This window comes from Mus musculus, chromosome 17, assembly GCF_000001635.26.
Source record: "Mus musculus strain C57BL/6J chromosome 17, GRCm38.p6 C57BL/6J".
Taxonomy (NCBI): Eukaryota; Metazoa; Chordata; class Mammalia; order Rodentia; family Muridae; genus Mus; species Mus musculus.
The window spans coordinates 78,487,842-78,506,987 of NC_000083.6; the positions used below are offsets into that span (position 1 = coordinate 78,487,842).

Genomic DNA, 19,146 nt, shown 5'->3' on the forward strand with positions numbered 1-19,146 from the left:
AGGGAGAAATAACAATGGAAACCGAGGAAACCCAAAAAAATCATCAGATTCTACTACAAAAGCCTATACTCAACAAAACTGAAAAATCGGAATGAAATGAACAATTTTCTTTTTTAAATTTTATTTAAATTTTAAAAAATTTTTATTAGCTAGAGAAATGAGCTCTGGGGGTACTGGTTAGTTCATATTGTTGTTCCACCTATAGGGTTGCAGACCTCTTCAGCTCTTGGGTACTTTCTCTAGCTCCTACGTTGGGGGTCCTGTGTTCCATCCTATAGATGACTGTGAGCATCCACTTCTGTATTTGCCAGGCACTGACATAGCCTCACAAGAGACAGCTATATCAGGGTCCTTTCAGCAAAATCTTGCTGGCATATGCAATAGTATCTGTGTTTGGTGGCTGATTATGGGATGGACCCCAAGTGGGGCAGGAAATGGATAATTTTCTAGACAGATACCAGGTATCAAAGTTAAATCAGGATCAGATAAATGATCTAAATATTCCCATAATACCTAAAGAAATAAAAGCAGTCACTAATAGTCTCCCAATCAAAAAAAAAGGCCAGGACCAGATGGGCTAGTACAGAGATCTATCACAACTTGAAAGACCTAATACCAGTACTCTTCAAATTGTTCACAAAATAGAAACAGAAGGAACAGTACTCAATACATTCTATGGAGCATCAATTACTCTGAAACCTAAACCATATGAAGACCAAACAAAGAAAGAGGGCTTCAGACCAATTCCCCCTTATAAATATCAATACAAAAATACTCAATAAAATTCTCACAAGCTGAAACCAAGAACACATCAAAACAACCATCCATTATGACCAAGTAGGCTTCATCCCAAGTATGCAGGGATGGTTCAATATATGGAAATCCATCAACATAATCCACTATATAAACAAATCAAAGAAAAAAATCATATGATCATTTCATTAGATGCTGAGAAAGCATTTGACAAAATCCAACACTCATTCATGATAAAAGTCTTAGAAAGATCAGGAATTCAGGAACCATACTAAACATAGTAAAAGCAATCTACAGCAAACAAGTAGCCAACATCAAACTAAATGGAGAAAAACTTGAAGCAATCCCACTAAAATCAGAAACTAGACAAGGCTGCCCACTCTCTCCCTTCCTGTTCAATATAGTACTTGAAGTCCTAGCCAGAGCAATTAGACAACAAAAGGAGGTCAAAGGGATACAAACTGGAAAGGAAGAAGTCAAAATATCACTATTTGCAGATGATATCTTAGTGTACTTCAGTGACCCAAAATATTCCACTAGAGAACTCCTAAACCTGATAAACAACTTCAGCAATGTGGATGGATATAAAATTAACTCAAACAAATCAGTAGCCATACTCTACTCAAAGGATAGGCAGGCTGAAAAAGTAATTAGGGAAACAACATTCTTCTCAATAGTCACAAATAATATATCTTGGTGTGACTCTAACTAAGCAAGTGAAAGATCTGAATGATAAGAACTTCAAGTCTCTGGAGAAAGAAATTGAAAATCCCAGAAGATGGAAAGATCTCCCATGGTCATGGATGGGCAGGATTAATACAGTAAAATTGGTCATCTTGCCTAAAGCAATCTACAGATTCAGTGTAATCCCCATCAAAACTCCAAATAGATTCTTTATAGAGTTAGAAAAAGCAATTTCCAAATTCATCTGGAATAACAAAACAAAACAAAACAAACAAACAAACAAAAACAACCAGAATAGTAAAAACTATTCTCAACAATAAAAGAAATTCTGTGAGAATCACCATGCCTGACCTCAATCTGTACGACAGAGCAATCGTGATAAAAACTGCATGGTATTTGTACAGTGGCAGGAAAGTCGATCGATAGTAGATGGAATAGAATTGAGGACCCAGAAATGAACCAACACACCTATGGTCACTTGATCTTTGACAAAGTTACTAAAACTATCCAGTAGAAAAAACACAGCATTTTCAACAAATGGTGCTGGTTCAACTGGCCATTAGCATGTAGAAGAATGAAAATTGATCCATGTGTATCTCCTTAAACAAAGCTCAAATCCAAGTGGATCAAGCGCCTCCACATAAAATCAGATACACTGAAACCAATAGAAAAGAAAATAGGGACAAACCTCAAACATATGGGCACAGTTTCCTGAACAGAACACCAATAGCTTGTGCTCTAAAATTAAGAATTGACAAATGGGATCTCATCAAATTGCAAAGCTTCTATAAGGCAAAGGACACTGTCAATAGGACAAAATGGCAACCAACAGGTTGGGAAAAGATGTTTACCAACCCTACATCCGATAGAGGGCTAATATCCAATATATACACAGAACTCAAAAAGTTAGACTCCAGAGAACCAAATAACCCTATTATAAATGGAGTACAGATCTAAACAAAGAATTCTCAACTGAGGAATACAAATGGCTGAGCAGCACCTAAAGAAATGTTCGACATCCTTAGTCATCAGGGAAATGCAAATCAAAACAACCCTGAGATTCCACCTCACCCCAGTTACAATGGCTAAGATCAAAAATTCAGGTGACAGCAGATGCTGGCGAGGATGTGGAGAAAGAGGAACACTCCTCCATTGTTGGTGGGGTTACAAGCTGGTACAACCACTCTGGAAATCAGTCTGGCGGTTCCTCAGAACATTGGACATAGTACTACCTGAGGAGCCAGCTAGACCACTCCTGAGCATATACCCAGAATATGCTCCAACATGTAATAAGGACACATGCTCCACTATGTTCATAGCAGCCTTATTTATAATAGCTGGAGGCTGGAAAGAACCCAGATGTCCCTCAACAGAGGAATGGATACAGAAAATGTGGTACATTTACACAATGGAGTACTACTCAGCTATTAAAAACAATGAAGTCATGAAATTCTTAGGCAAATGGATGGATCTGGAGGATACCATCTGAGTGAGGTAACTCAATCACAAAAGAGCACACATGATATGCACTCACTGATAAGTGGATATTAGCCCAGAAGCTCGGAATATCCATGATACAATTCACAGACCACATGAAGCTTAAGAAGAAAGAAGACCACAGTGTGGATCTTTGGTCCTTCTTAGGAGGGGGATCAAAATACTCATGGGAGAAGATACAGAGAAAAAAAATTGGAGCAGAAACTGAAGAAAAGGCCATCTAGTGACTGTCCCACCTGGGGATCCATCCCATATACCAGTCACTATTGTGGATGCCAACTGCTTGCTAACAGGAGCCTGATATAGCTGTTTCCTGAGAGGCTCTGCCATTGCCTGACAATTACAGAAGTGGATGCTTGCAGCCATCCATTAGACTGAGCACAGGGTCCCCAATGGAGGAGCTAGAGAAAGTACCCAAAGATCTGATGGGGTTTGCAGCCCCATAGAAGGAACGACAATATAAACGGACCAGTACCCCCAGAGCTCCCAGGGACTAAACCACCAACCAAAGAGTACACATGGAGGGACTCAAGGCTCCAGCCACTTACGCAGCAGAGGATGTCCTTGTGGGACATCAATGAGAGGAGAGGGCCTTGGTCTTGTGAAGGCTCTATGCCCCAGTGTAGGGGAATGCCAGGGCAGGGAAGCAGGAGTGGGTGGGTTAGTGAGCAGGGGAAGGGGGAGGATTATATAGGGGGCTTTTCGGAAGGGAAATGAGGAAAGGGAATAAAATTTGAAATGTAAATAAAGAAAATATCTAATGGGGCGGGCGGACAGACTGACGGGAGGGCCGGGCGGCGAGCAAGATGGCGCAGACTCAGGGCACCAAGAGGAAAGTCTGTTACTACTACGACGGGGATGTTGGAAACTACTATTATGGACAAGGGCACCCCATGAAGCCTCACCGAATCCGCATGACTCACAATTTGCTGCTCAACTATGGTCTCTACCGAAAAATGGAGATCTACCGTCCTCACAAAGCCAATGCTGAGGAGATGACCAAGTACCACAGTGATGACTACATTAAATTCCTGCGTTCTATTCGCCCAGATAATATGTCTGAATACAGCAAGCAGATGCAGAGATTCAATGTTGGTGAGGACTGTCCGGTGTTTGATGGCTTGTTTGAGTTCTGTCAGTTGTCCACAGGAGGCTCTGTCGCAAGTGCTGTGAAGCTTAATAAGCAGCAGACGGACATCGCTGTGAACTGGGCTGGGGGCCTGCACCATGCAAAGAAGTCTGAAGCATCTGGCTTCTGTTACGTCGATGATATCGTCTTGGCCATCCCGGAACTGCTAAAGTACCACCAGAGGGTGCTCTATATTGACATTGATATTCACCATGGCGATGGCGTGGAAGAGGCCTTCTATACTACAGACCGGGTCATGACTGTGTCCTTTCATAAATACGGAGAGTACTTCCCAGGAACTGGGGACCTACGGGACATTGGGGCTGGCAAAGGCAAGTACTATGCTGTGAACTACCCACTGCGAGACGGCATTGACGACGAATCCTATGAAGCCACCTTTAAGCCAGTCATGTCCAAAGTAATGGAGATGTTCCAGCCTAGTGCAGTGGTCTTACAGTGTGGCTCAGATTCCCTGTCTGGGGACCGGTTAGGTTGCTTCAATCTGACCATCAAAGGACACGCCAAGTGTGTGGAGTTCGTGAAGAGTTTCAACTTGCCCATGCTGATGCTGGGAGGAGGTGGCTACACCATCCGGAATGTTGCTCGCTGCTGGACTTACGAAACAGCGGTGGCCCTGGACACAGAGATCCCTAATGAGCTGCCCTACAACGACTACTTTGAATACTTTGGACCGGATTTCAAGCTTCACATCAGCCCTTCCAACATGACCAACCAGAACACTAACGAGTACCTGGAGAAGATCAAGCAGCGTCTCTTTGAGAACTTGAGGATGCTGCCCCATGCCCCTGGGGTCCAGATGCAGGCCATCCCTGAGGATGCCATCCCAGAAGAGAGTGGGGATGAAGATGAGGAGGACCCTGACAAACGCATCTCCATCTGCTCCTCTGACAAACGCATTGCCTGTGAGGAAGAGTTCTCGGACTCAGATGAGGAGGGAGAAGGTGGTCGCAAGAACTCTTCTAACTTCAAAAAAGCCAAAAGAGTTAAAACAGAGGATGAGAAAGAGAAAGATCCTGAAGAGAAAAAAGAAGTCACAGAAGAAGAGAAAACCAAGGAGGAGAAGCCAGAAGCCAAAGGGGTCAAAGAAGAGGTCAAGTTGGCCTGAGCAAGGTCTGCAGCCCCATCTTCTCCCCAAGTTCCTCACTTTCCCTCAACTTCTCAGATTTTATATTTTCTATTCCTCTGTGTATTTATATAAAATATATTAACTATAACGTCCCCAGGGACCAGAGCACAGGGCAGTGGTGCTAGGAGGGCTCTTCCCAGAGCGACCTTGTCCATCCTGCCGCCCCCCTCACCCCATTTGCGTGGAAAGAAAACAACCAGAAGAGAAAAATCCTGAACTGCCAAGTGCCTGCTTAGGAGCTCTGCTAAGATGCCCCTGTTAAACATTTAGGAGGGGTCTGGGTCTCCTAGGACCCCTTTTCAGGCTTGGGTAATAGCAGCCATTTTTAGATTGGTTCTGTTTATACCTTCCCACCCATCTTGGGCAAACAAAAAAACTTATATTGCCCTGTCTTCCCCCAATTCTGTAGGTGGAGGTTGATAGCCTAGCTTCCTTTTTGAGATATTTTCATTTTGTGAAACTCTTTGTAATAAAACAGCTCATTTCTATAAAAAAAAAAAAGAAAAGAAAATATCTAATAAGAATAAAAATAAATAAAATAAAACTCTTTTTGTTGTTGTTTTTAAGAACAATGCATGAAATGCCACCTCAGTTAGAACTTTCCTAAGCATTAAATCTGCTGGAGACACATTTTCTCCGTTGCTCGTTGGTGTTTATTTTTTACTTTGCCTTAATTTTCCATGACAGTCCCATTGGATTTAAACTCCGGGTAGCCTGTATTTTTCTCATTACTTGCACTGTGTGTCATCCTACTGGCTACTTGTGTCCAGTATTGCTGGTGACAAGAGGAGGTTAATTTTTATCTTAGTTTTCTTGCCCACAGTGTGCCCCTTTTCTCCTCAGAACGAACTTTCAACAGTTTGGCCTTCAGTTCCTAAATGTATTTTTTCTTTATATCTCGTCTACTGAGGATTCCTGAATCTAGGATCTGAAGATTTTTGTTTTCTTGTTAATACTTAAAAGAGGAATATTTTAGCCTGTTTCCTCCCTCCTTTTCTCTTTTTGGAGACTCCACTCATATGCATGTTGGTCGTTTGATGCTATTCCAGAGGTCACTGATGGTGTCTTCAGTATTATTGCTGTCTGTACTCTCCACTTTAATTTCATCATTTACTGTTGTCATACCCACTCCCCACGTGTCCAGCGTGTGCCAGCCAATCCTGTTCAATGCTCTGTCAAACATTATATTCCATCTCTGGAATCTCTGTTGGTTCTTTTCTCAGAATTGCATTTTTCACATTGCCCTTACCTACATACATGCTCTGTGGATGTCTTAGCGTATTTTAAAGTCATTTTATGGTCCTTGTCTTCTAATTCCAAAATCGATTTGTCTGTCACCCACTCTGCTGCTATAGGACATTCTGCCCCAATCTTATCTTTTGTTGGGTCCCCCTGTGTCTCCATTTGTAGAATGACATAGAAATGCCATGGATGGTACATTTGATGATTCAGGATTCGATTATTTTCTTTTGAGGGGTATTTTGTTCGGCAAAAAAACATCAACGAAGGATCATTTATCTCTTAAAAGATTGATTAGCTATTAAAGTGCTCATCTGTGTAAGCATCGTCATTAATCTTACGGTGGTTTTCCTAATTTTGAAGTGGCTTTTGCTCCTAGGTCATGGCCCTTCTGTGGCCTCAGTGGAGAAGCTGAAATGATTACAAATCACATCTAAGTCGGCAGGGTGTGAGCTGTAAGCTTGTATGTAGCTCTCTCTGCTTAGCGCTATCAGTCCCCCGGGGCCCTATGTTCATTTTCCTCCCTGCCCTCTCAAAACCTCATCCTGTGCAGTCCCATTTAAACATCAGCCACACATCTGAGAAAAGTTTTTTTATTTTTGCAACTTTTTAAAAAAGATTTATTTATTCATTCATTCATTCATTCATTCATTCATTTATTATATGTAAGTACACTGTAGCTGTCTTCAGACACTCCAGAAGAGGGAGTCAGATCTCATTATGGATGGTTGTGAGCCACCATGTGGTTGCTGGGATTTGAACTCAGGACCTTTGGAAGAGCAGTCAGTGCTCTTACCCGCTGAGCCATCTCACCAGCCCCCTGAGAAAGGTTTATAGATGTTTCAGTTCTCCACCTATGGGTTTCTTAATCTGGCATGGTTTTATATGAGAGAATCGGGTTCTGTGTCATCCCTGGAGTCACTTCCTTCAGCGGTCTTTGATTGTGGTATAATGTTTGGGGAGCATTTTCAGAAGTTGAGTGTCTCTGTGATTTTGACAGAGTCTAGAATTTTGCAGTGGCCTAATGGTTCCCAGTCAGGGAGAAATCAACTTGACAACAAGCAAGTTTCCCTCTTGATTAACACTCTAAAGACAAAGTTCTTTACAGAAAATCATTCTCTTTTTTTACCATCTGTGAGCCTTCACTCTCCACAGGTTCACCCATAAGAAGCATTCAAGGTAAACAAGGGTTGTCTCAGTTTGGGGCAAGTATTCAGATGTGACTATATGGGATGAGACTTCTAGAAAGTTCCAGAAAAAGACAACATGGACAGGAAGGCCAAGGAAGCCAGCAGACAGTTCTGTAGCTCTGCACTGCTGGGAAAACTGAAGTTGGCACTCATGCCTTGCCTAGTTAGGTGCACTTGGTAATGATCTCAGCTTCTTCATGGACCCCTCAGAGGCGAGGGGGGTCCTCATCCTGAAAACAGAATCAAAGGCCACATTCCACTCTGAAATTAATGGAAAATGGAAAAAAATATAGTTCTTTATTAATTAGAACTTAAACTATTTTAAGATCTAACTGGCTAATTCAAGTACTTTTCCAAGCAAAGGAAAGAAAACAAGGATCTAGTGTGGTAGCATACACTTGTAACCTCAGAACTCAGGAGGCTGAGGTAAGAGGTGGTCATGGATTTGAGGCCAAACAAGACTACATATAAGATCTTGTCTCAGACTGGATTGAGGGTAGACACAGAGGAAAAGAGAAAAGATACTAAATTCTGCCGCTTGGGGCTTGAATCGAGCTTCTTATTTGCTTCCACATCAGAAGACGGGATCTTTTTGAACCTCACGTAACTCTTGAGCCTGTTGGTCTAAGCCATAAACTTTTACAATCCAATCATCCATTCATAATTCCAAAAGGGCATTCTCATACTGCTGCTACATATTAAGGGAGTAGGGACCCTGCAGAGGTAAAGTTTTTATTTTAATTCCTCAAATGACTTTAAGCACAGCTATAGCATTAACTTCAATAGCAGAATGAGTTAAAAAACACTGGTCAGTGAGCTGATAATCTTCTCCAGCTTGGCTTCTTAGGTTTACTATGCAACAACATATTCCTTGGCACCAGAATCTATTTGCTGTGCTTTGATGCCAAGGATTACATGATCAGAACGCACTGAGTTTGGTTGGAAGGAGTTTTGCCTGGTAGAATTCAAAAGCAGTTTTTCCCTTTTAGGCTAGTTATTTGCTGAGATATATGAGTTATTAATGTGAAAGTAAATACTGTGGTCAGTGAGGCTTTGGTAGATAAACTGAACCTATAACCTATACATGTATGGTGGTTAGTAACCCATTTTCACATATGTGCTTAAATGAAGTACTTCAAATTATTATTTCATGGGCTATCAGGAATATTTCAAATATTAGACTTTTTCTATATCTGACCATTCATTTGGCTTTTATTCCAAGCTCCATGGCATACCCTGAAGTTATACGTGGATAAAACTTAGCTTTGGAATTCAAGGAGTTCACAAAGATTGCTATTATAGCACACCTGTTGCTGGGTCCATTGAACACAAAAAAAGTGAGTAATGAGAACAGAACGGGACATGAAAAGAGACACTGTGCTGAGACTGAGGCAAGAGCATCCCAGTCAGACAGGAAGGAAGCTACTGTGCTAATCCAGAACAAGCAAGCAGAACCGGCAGTCCCCCAACTCTGCCAAAGGCATCACAGGATGGGAGAAAGAGGCTTGACAGACCACAAGAGGCACCCAAGAGCTGATATGCCTTGTCCCAGAGATTGGATTCAATGAGAAGAGCAAACTGGAGGAACTAAGACTGGAAACAACAGAACAAATCAGAAATTTTTATGCCTGTCCAAATGAAAAATTGTGGCAATGGAATATTTTTTTTAGCTATGGAAAGAAATAAAGGACAAGACCATGCTGCAATACAAATGAACCAAAAAAGACATCATGCTAAGCAAAGGAAGATGACCACGAAGCCCATATAGTGTCTGATTGTATCTTTATGAAATGGTAGAACTGGCTAATTTATAGAGACAAGGTTGATTGGGGATTGCTGTGTGCTGGTAGCTAGGGGGAAGTGAAAAATAAGGAGTGTGGGACCCTTCCTAGGGTGATGAAATGTTCTAAACTAGATTTTGGTGAATAGACACATGGCTTTGTGTCTATGAGCCTCTGGGCTGTATGTAGCAAAGGATGGATTTGATGGTAGTAGCTCAGTGTCAGAATGCCTTACTATGAGTCCCTGAGATTGATCCCAAACTCACAAAATCAGACAGACAGACAGACACACACACACACACACATACACACCACATATACAGACACACAGAGCCACAAACACTGATACACACACACATATCCACAGACACACACACACACTCACACACTCAAAGACACACACACTGCACCGCCTCAGGTGTGCATTTCTTAATCAAAAAGCAAATGATGAAGTGGGAGAGGTCCCGATGCCCTGATTCTGTGCTGCTGGTCTGTGTGATGGACACCAGAGTTAAGGGCAGAGTGTATCAGTAAGCTAAGGATTCCATAACAAAGACCATGGGTTGAGTGCTTAAGTAACAAGAATTGATTCCCTGTGTTTCTGAAGGGCAGGGAAGCCCAAGGTCAAGATGCCTACAGGTCTAGTTGACTGTCCTCTTTCTAACAGATAGCTCCTCATGTGTTCTCACATAAAGAGAGGAAGAGAGAGCTGATCTATCCGAACCCTCTCCCTTTCCTTGTGAGGACACTAATCCTGTGGCAGAAACTTCACCCTTAATGACCCCTTGTAAATGTAATTGCCTCCCCAGGATTTACCTTCAAATGCCATCACATTAAGGATTGGGGCCTCAATACATACACTTGAGGGTAGTCAAGAAATCCATCCATACACGAATTACTAAGATGGTAATGAGAAACCGAGTCGCTAAGGAAACTATGACATGGCCAAAGACAAGGCAGATCTTCCCTGATGGTCTAGTTCCTGCCTTCTTCTTCCCTTATGTGTCTTTAAGCTTGTTCATTTGAGTAAAGACTAAGGCTTGGGCTAGACCATTAGGGAAGATTCCTGCTTAAGGAAGAGACTGAAGGACCTCTGAAGGTCGAAGATCATCAGCAAGCAAAGCAGTAAGCCAAAGCACTGAAACGCAACGCGCCTCGTGAGTTTTAAGAAGCCTCTCAAAGTTATGCTATGCAGGTTCCTGTGTTCTGTGAGGTTGTCTGGGCATGGCGACCGTGCCCTCCAGCTAGACACTGAGCACTGGCTTTGGGGTCTTTGAGAAGTGTGTATCCTCTCCGCTGCCTGTTCTGTGGCCACAAGCATCTTGCTCTGCTCTCTGGACCGGCTTTCTGGCTTATCTACTAATGAAGTGCTTCCATTCAGCTCACATCATAATTAGGGTTCATTTAGTTCAAGGGCTTTGTAATTAATCTCTTACAGTAATTAATTTTTAAACACTAATGCATCACAAAATATGCGAAAGCAAAACATTTTTCTTAACAACAAGTTAAATGAAGCTTCTTTGATTTAAGAGCAGGATGAGAGGGAAAGAAAGATAACTTTCTCTGCTGGAAACTGCTCTTAGGTTGACATTAATGCTTGTACTTGGAGGGGCTAGATAGAGGGCTCAGTGGTTATGAACACTGGCTGCTCTTAAAGGTTCAAGTCCCAAAACCCACATGGCCAGTTCACAACTGTCTGTAACTCCAGTTCCCAGGAAACCAACCTCTTTTTCCTCTTCAGGTGCAGGCACAGATCTATGTGCAGGCAGAACACACACACACACACACACACACACACTCACACACGAAATAAAATATTGACCTTGGAAAACAGGAAACGCAAGCTGATCCCCAAACATGCCTCTGCCTGTATTTCTCAGCTAGCAAACTATTCTTTCCCCATTAAACTGTAGTTCTTAAAGAGAGAAGGGTAGGGAAGGTTTTGATCCATCTCACCTGTGATCTCAGTACTGGGAGAGGCTGAGAATCCAAGGCTAACCTGGGCTATATGGTGAGTTCCAAGTTCCAGGTCAGCCTAGTCTACAGAGTAAGACCTGTCTCAAAAAATAAGCAAGTGGAAAACATGACTGGGGGAGACAGGAAGGGAGGGAGGGAGGGAGGGAGGGAGGGAGGGAGGGAGGGAGGGAGGGAGGGAGGGAGGGAGGGAGGGAGGGAGGGAGGGAGGGAGGGAGGGAGGGAGGGAGGGAGGGAGGGAGGGAGGGAGGGAGGGAAAGAGGGAGGATAGGGCTTTGGTTTTGCACTTAGCATTTCTTTGCTTGAATGAGGATTTGTGCTGCGACCTCAAACCTTGCCAAGGTAGATGCTGTGTATTGCATCATTTATTACTATCATTCAATCGACAGAGGCCTTGTGACATCTTTTTATTGTCCTTTACGGTTTTCTGTCCTGGGACTTGAACACAGCCTCGTTCATGCAAGGCCAGCCCTCTACCCATTAAGGAATATTCTCAGACAGATATCCTGCTTCTTCATGAATCTAAACCACAGGTGGCTATATTTCACCTGCTGTGACCCTGCCTGTCCCCTGGAGTGCCCTCACCAGCTCAAAGGACACTAGTGGAATTCAAACTCTAACTTTGTCTTCCTGGCTGTTGTCATTAGCATATCGTTTTGTGTTTTCTCATTTGTAATATTGTTGGCACATTTGGAGGATTAAATCAATTTATACAGGAAGTGTGCCTAGGACTGTAGTTGGCAGATGAGTGTAAACTGGAGACACAATACTGCCAGAATGAGAGACACAGCAAGCCAAAGCTGCTCAGGGAAGCTGCCGTAGCACTTCTACTGTTGAAACTGGCGATTTCTGCTCTGAGGCCATGCCAATCACAACCAGGGTTGTGGCACACAGCATAGCATCTTTGTGAAGGTGCCTAGAAGAACAGCAATGGTCACTCCATGACATAAGTGGTAGAAAAGTCTCCCTTGCTATAACCTTGAAGTCTCCATAGTTCTCTCAGCCAGCTGACTTCCAGCCCAGAGGCTCTGCCTACGTACTCCCTGCTGTCCATTTTGGCTACAGCTGGGTTCATAAGCATGTGTCCCATGAAAACCATGTATTGGAAGCTTAAGCCCCAATGCAACAGTGCTCAGAGGAGAGATGCTTGTGAGGTGATTAGACCACAGGGGAGCTAGAATGGATTAGTATTCACTGAAAGGGACTTGAGCAGGGTCCACTGGCATATACTGGTACTCTCGGCTATTGCAGAAGTGGGGGCAGGAGGATCTCTTGACCCTAGGAGTTTGAAGATAGTCTATGCACCATTAGTAAGACCATGTCTCAGAAAAACCAAATGGAACAAAATCAAACAACACAAACTCGAGGCTCCATTTGATCTTTTGCCCTCTCTCAGCCTGCCACCTTCCATGGTAGGAAGATATACCATGAAGACCCTGGCTAGAGGCTACCACCTTGCTATTCCACTCCCGAACCTCCGAACCTGTGTGAAATCCCCTTACACTGCAGATGATGCAGCTTGTGGTTTTCTGTTATGACACAAAGCAGCCCATGATTTCTAGAAGGGCCAAAGATTAAAACTGGCTTTGGTCTTTTCGGTTCGGGGTTATTTTGGTGGTAGTTTGGATGGTGGTTTTCAGGATTCTGTCTGTGCAATCACTGTGTGAAAGGGTGCAGTCATCTCATTACTGGCTCTAAGTATGGATAGACCAGAGACGCTGGTCTAAAAATGGTGCTTCGATATCGTTTTTAATTTGTATTTCTATAATGTTCTCTTAAGATCTAATGGTTTCCTCTCCATGTGTTTAACTGTGCATGCGTGCATGTATGTGTGTGTGTGTGTGTGTGTGTGTGTGTGTGTGTGTGTTCATGTTGTACACATGCAATTAGCCTCTTTCTTTTTGGTAGCTCTTTTGATGTTTTTCTCATTGATTTTAAGCATAGATGTATATATACATATGTTAGTGTATTTGCCTTTTATTATATTTATTGCAAGCATTTTCTGTCATTTGGCCATCTGTCTTTTAATTTCTCCACAGTATATGTGTAGATTCCCTTGTTTTTTCTAGACCACACTGTGGTCTTAATGCTAATGTTACTAAGCCTATTGCACTTTTCTTTTGTGGTCTCTCCCCAGCTTGTATGCAATTTCAGTCACGTCCCCTCTCAGACTTTGCCCTTCCAAACAGAAATCCTATTCATTGCACTCTTATGGGAATTCTGAGGCCAGTCTCCACAGTGTCGCTGCCACCCCCGTCCACCTTCACCCAGACACAGATGTCACCTATTGTACACTTCTTCCCAAATGGTTCCTTTCTTTCTCTTTTTTTTTTCTTTTTTAAACATTAACACTAAAACATCATGAGAAATATGTTGATGTGTGTGACTGGGCTTCATGCAGGCTTCATTGAGTCCCTTTTACAAAGAGAACTGGGCTCTCTTTTGTGTCCTTTAAAGGCACTTGGAGCCCGCCCTTCATTCGTGCTTGTGGCGGGGAATTTGTTTGCCTCCAGACATACTCATTCCACCACTCCCACCAGGCCCAGCTTCCATTGCTTCTCATAGTCATAGACTTACGAGCCAAGCTAGGTAGGTACCATTGGAAACCCTTAGGAATTACTATGAACTCCACCTCCGCTCTACCAGCAAATATTAAAAAAAAAAAAAAAAAAAAAAAAAAAACAATCTCTGAAACCCCCGAACTTCTCCAAAAACTGGCATATGAAATTGTAATTAGTAATAATCATTTGCACAGCATTTCTTGATGATAGTGGGGGGGGGGGGTTGGCCAATTTTATCCCATCTGATATTCAAAAGGGCAAACTATTTTTTCCTTTTATAAATAAAGAAGTTGAGTGCCCAAGTGCCAAAAGTCATGAACACGGATCTCCTAAAACAAAACTGAATGTTATTTCTTAGTTATTTACTGTGTCTCATCCAAGTTTCTATGCATAATGTAATCTTTTTAAAGTATATTTTTATATTGAAATAATTTCAGATTTATGAAAAAATCTTATAAGCACAACTCAGAGAATTTTTATGCTATTCTTCTGCCCCCCTCAAATATCACTACATCACATGGCTGTAATATTGTCAAAATGACAACCCACCCTCGGTGCCCTGCCGTCCCGAATCCATAGGTTTCATTTGCATTTCGCTGCTTTCTCCTCGATCTTGATGTTCATTTCCTGCTCCGGGGTTGAATTTGATATTGTGTTGGGTGCCGGTGCGCTCAGTTTCTCTAATCGGTCCTAACGTTTCCTGACTCTGACAGCTTGAGGGTCTGAACATGGCTTCTTTGTTTGGATTTTTCTGTATCCTCAAAAGTGAAACAACTTAAACACTCATGGCGATTATGGGTCAGTGGGAATGGTCTGTTCTCTGTGCCTCTGTCGGGTACCGACTTCTCCAGTTACTGGGGTCTCCAGTAACTGTGATCGCCAGGTTAACAGGGCTCTTCTGCACTTCTCCACTATAGAGATGCTATTTTCTCTATTTAAGTAATAAACAAACTAGATTTTCTGGGTTTTTTAACTGTTGTTCATTATTAGATTGCTAAACAATAGCTTTCAAGCCAGATAGTGGTACACACGCCTTTAATCCCAGCACTCGGGAGGCAGAGGCAAGCAGATGTCTGAGTTCAAGGACAGCATGGTCTACAGAGTGAGATTCAGGACAGCTTGGATCAAAACCCAAAAACAGACAAACAAAAATCCAATAGCTTTCTATTTTGGCTGTTCTTTCTTCGTTCACTACTATGGGTTCCATTATAAAGAAGAACATCCCCTTATCCATTTAGATATCTAATTGATAGTTACACCAGTATATACCCATAAGTTGATATTGAATGGTGTGCTTAGTTCATTAATATCATGTATCATTTTTCCTATATTTGGCTGTGGGTAGGTCCTTTAAGATGGGTTCTATATTCTTTTAGCACATCAATATCGTTATTGTTTTTGGCCTTTTTCTTATTTTCAGGTACAGTGTGTTACATCTCAACCAGGTAGTCCAGGTAGGGGAAGGGGAACCAATGGCAGGCGACAGAGTCTGAGATAGCCCGTGCTCCAGTTGTTAGGGAACCACATGAAGGCAGAGCTGCACATCTGCTCCAAGTGTGCATGGGGCCTAGGTCTGTCCCTGCATGCTCTTTGGTTGGTGGCTCAGTCTCTGTGAGCCCCCACGTGCCCAGGTTAGTTGACTCTGTAGGTCTTCTTATGATGCCCTTGACCTCTCTAGCTTGCTTAATCCTTCCCACACTCTTCCACAAGACTTCCCAAACCCTGCCAGATGTTTGGCTGTGGGTCTCTGTATCTGTTTCCACCCAATGCTGGATGGAGCCACTCAGGAGACAGTTACACTAGACTCCTGTCTGCAAGCATAGCAGAGTATCATTAGCAGTGTCAGGGGTTGGCTGTCTCACACGGAATGGATCCCAAGTTGGGACAGTCATTGGTTGGCTGATTTCCCAGTCTCTGCTCCATCTTTATCCCTGCACATCTTGTAGACAGGACAAATTCTGTGGGTAGGTTATTATCTGCCAATTTTTATCTTGTCAGATGTCTTTGTCAGCAAGAAGAAGTCTAAATTCAAAAGGAATGAGAAGAAATTGTGACTGTAAATGCTATAAAACTGTAGCCATCTTTTTAATTGATGAATTAGCTAATTAATTCTTTGTTGACAGGATGCACTATCTATCCCTGGCTGGCCTCAAACTCACAAAAATCTGTCTCCTTCTGTCTCTGAAGTGTTAAAGATGCCCATGTCCCTTTAAAACAACCCAGCTTAGTATTTTAAAAGAGTAACACTAAAATTATCCACAAAATGCTAGGACAGAGAGGACATAAAGGGGTCTGAGAGTCTTATCAGGGTAGAAAGCAATAAAGTAAATGGTGAGTTGAACAAAATATTTATAGCTACAGATACAATATGAACTCTAAAGGGAAGCTCTAGCATTTCAGAGACATAACATGCAACTCCAGAACAAGAGCAAGAAACCGAAGAACAACGAAAGGTCGTTAATCTAACAGAAGACAGGAAATATAGATGACACGAGGAAGGTTCATAAACAACACCAACCCTGTCAGCAATCACAATAAATGTAAATAGATTAATTTTCTGTTTGTTTGTTTGTTTGTTTTCGAGACAGGGTTTCTCTGTGTAGCCCTGGCTGTCCTGGAACTCACTCTGTAGACCAGGCTGGCCTCGAACTCAGAAATCCACCTGCTTCAGCCTCCCAAGTGTTGGGTATAAAGGCGTGCGCCACCACAGCCCGGCCTAGATTAATTTTCTAAAATGCCAAGACAACCTAGAAATACAAAAAAAGAAATTTAACTGAATGCTGTTGATATGGTTATCTGCTAAACACGAGGAGGAAGAGAGGATAGAAGTGAATGGTGTGGTCGTTGGGTTTATTGATTCTGACTCTTCCCCTCTCTACAACACTCAGTCACACTTTTGCCAAAGCCCCTACCCCAGCAGTGCAGGGATAGAACCCAGGACCTAGAAGAAATGAGTTAAGTTAGGAGAAGCAGCCCCTAGCCTTTGTCATCCCTCTTCAAGTCCCAGCCTCTTGACTTTGTTCTCATGGTGAAATTTTATTTAGCTGAAAGAATGGACCAGGCCCATCAGTCCTAAGCAACTTCCTTTTGTTTCTACTACCCTATTGCAGCATTACCGTTGCTAGGAGCAGATCTTCTCTGGTATATGCTGTCCCCATAGTGAGAGGGGAAACTATATTCCTGACATTCCCCCCCAGGTGGTCTACGGCCTACAGAGACAAGATGCACAGCTTATGTCAGCAGAGTCCCAGTTAGCCATGTTCTGTAAACCAGTCTTTTATTTTAGACTCAGTGTGCTTACTGGGCAGAATGGGGAGCTACAAGGCCGATAATCTCCAGCTCGCCATTGTGAGCCCTGTTTTTGCACAAGGTGCTTTTGTGCTTTGCAAACCTGTCTGGTCAGCAAGGCTGTGCAGTGCTAGGGTGCACAAGCTACTCTCTAATTCCTGGGATCAGCCAGTAGGCCTTTTAAGCTCTTTCATGCCAGGGCAGTCACAGTGACTTATCTGGATTTATTTAATTTTTTTTGGTCTGTTTATCCTAGATTATTGTGAGTATTGACCAGTATTTACAGTTGGTCCAACTCATTGGCTTCCGGGCAGCGTTTGACTATTAATCCTCTCAACATTCATTTTTGTGGGTGGTGTTAATGATCCAAGGAAGACGATGCATTCAAGAGCCCAATCATCGTTCCTTCCCTGGGTTTTCCTTTTGCTAATTAGTGTCTCATGTTTAGTATTTAATCAGTTTTTCCTTTAGCACGCTCCTGTCCTCTTTCTTACATTTTACACTGCTTGGCAAAAATTTGCTTCTGCTCATCTGTTTTCTTCCCTGCCTGTAAGTTGCCCCTGCTCCTCATTTGGCTCCTTTTGTTCTTAGGAAGGTCTATTTTTCTCATAATAACCCCTTTGCTTCTGACAACACTGGTGATACATATCGCACAAAGGCTAATTAGGTTGGTGGATTTTCCATTTGCATTGATGCCATAAAGGTGTGTGCTCAGCACTGTTCAACAGCTTCTGGGACACTGAACTAGTATCAGATCCCTGCAGTGAGTTCTGGCCTCCAAAAGGAGAGTCTTAAAGCTGTTACACAAGAGTTCAAGGCAAATCATATTTCTATGAAAAATTGATGTAGCATCAAAACACACTAAAGCCCAGGATATTACAGTGCATTTGTGTTATGAAGGTATAACTCTCGTGTTTTATACCTGCACGCAGTAAAAAGTACCTGGCGTATCGGAAAAGGATGCCTCATTACATGGACTCTTAAAAGTTACATAAAAGAATGGATGTGTAATGTGACAATTGCACTGAACACCTCACACACTCTGGAGCGAAAACAGGAGGAAAAAATGAGGCAGTATTTAAAAGAACCATCAAGTTCAGTGCTTATGACAATAATAAAAAGTTTCAATAGAGAATGTTCTAAAAGAGATTGGAAGGTTGTGCATGTGTGTGTGCCTGTGTGTGTGTGTGTGTGTGTGTGCGCGCGCGCACGCGCGCATGCACACGCGAGCTAGATACTGTATAAAAGTAGGGTGCCAAGCTTGTGTGTAGTGACAAACTATTCGGGAAGTAACAAGTGCTTTCAAGCCAACCAGGGGTGACTGACAAGCAGTATGGAACCTCGAGGAAGCCGTATAACAGCTTTGCTTTCTGCCCCTCCTATCTCTCCTTGCAGAAGAGCCTTCTGTAGCCCAGGCTGGACTTGAACTCACTATGTAGCTGAAAATGACCTTGAATTTCTAGTCCTTCTGCCTCCTCGCCCCAAATGCTGGTACTGCAGACATGAGTGTCACCATGCCCAGCTTCTGCAATGCTGGGGGTGGAAGTGGGGGCAGAAAGCAAAACTATGCCATGCCGTTTCCCCAAGGTTCTATGCTACTTGTCAATCATTCCTGATTTCATGAAAGTCCTAGGTCCTTATATGAACCAATGAAGCCCACTCCCTGTCCCTGGTTGTGAACATGCAAGTGAATAAAACAGATAAGATCTTCTTCATACCAGAGCCTATATTTATCTTAGTAGGTATTCAGTACCTTAGTACATAGTCAATAGAAACAAAATTAAGAGGAAATATTGTTAAAGGCTAATAGATGCTATGAGAGAGAGAGAGAGAGAGAGAGAGAGAGAGAGAGAGAGAGAGAGAGAGAAGGAAGGAAGGAAAGAAAGAAAGAAAAAGAAAGAAA

The 19,146-nt window shown here is 42.7% G+C and overlaps 1 pseudogene; it reads left to right on the forward strand.

Moving 5' to 3' along the window:
- Nucleotides 3,724-5,700, forward strand: Hdac1-ps (histone deacetylase 1, pseudogene; annotated as a pseudogene).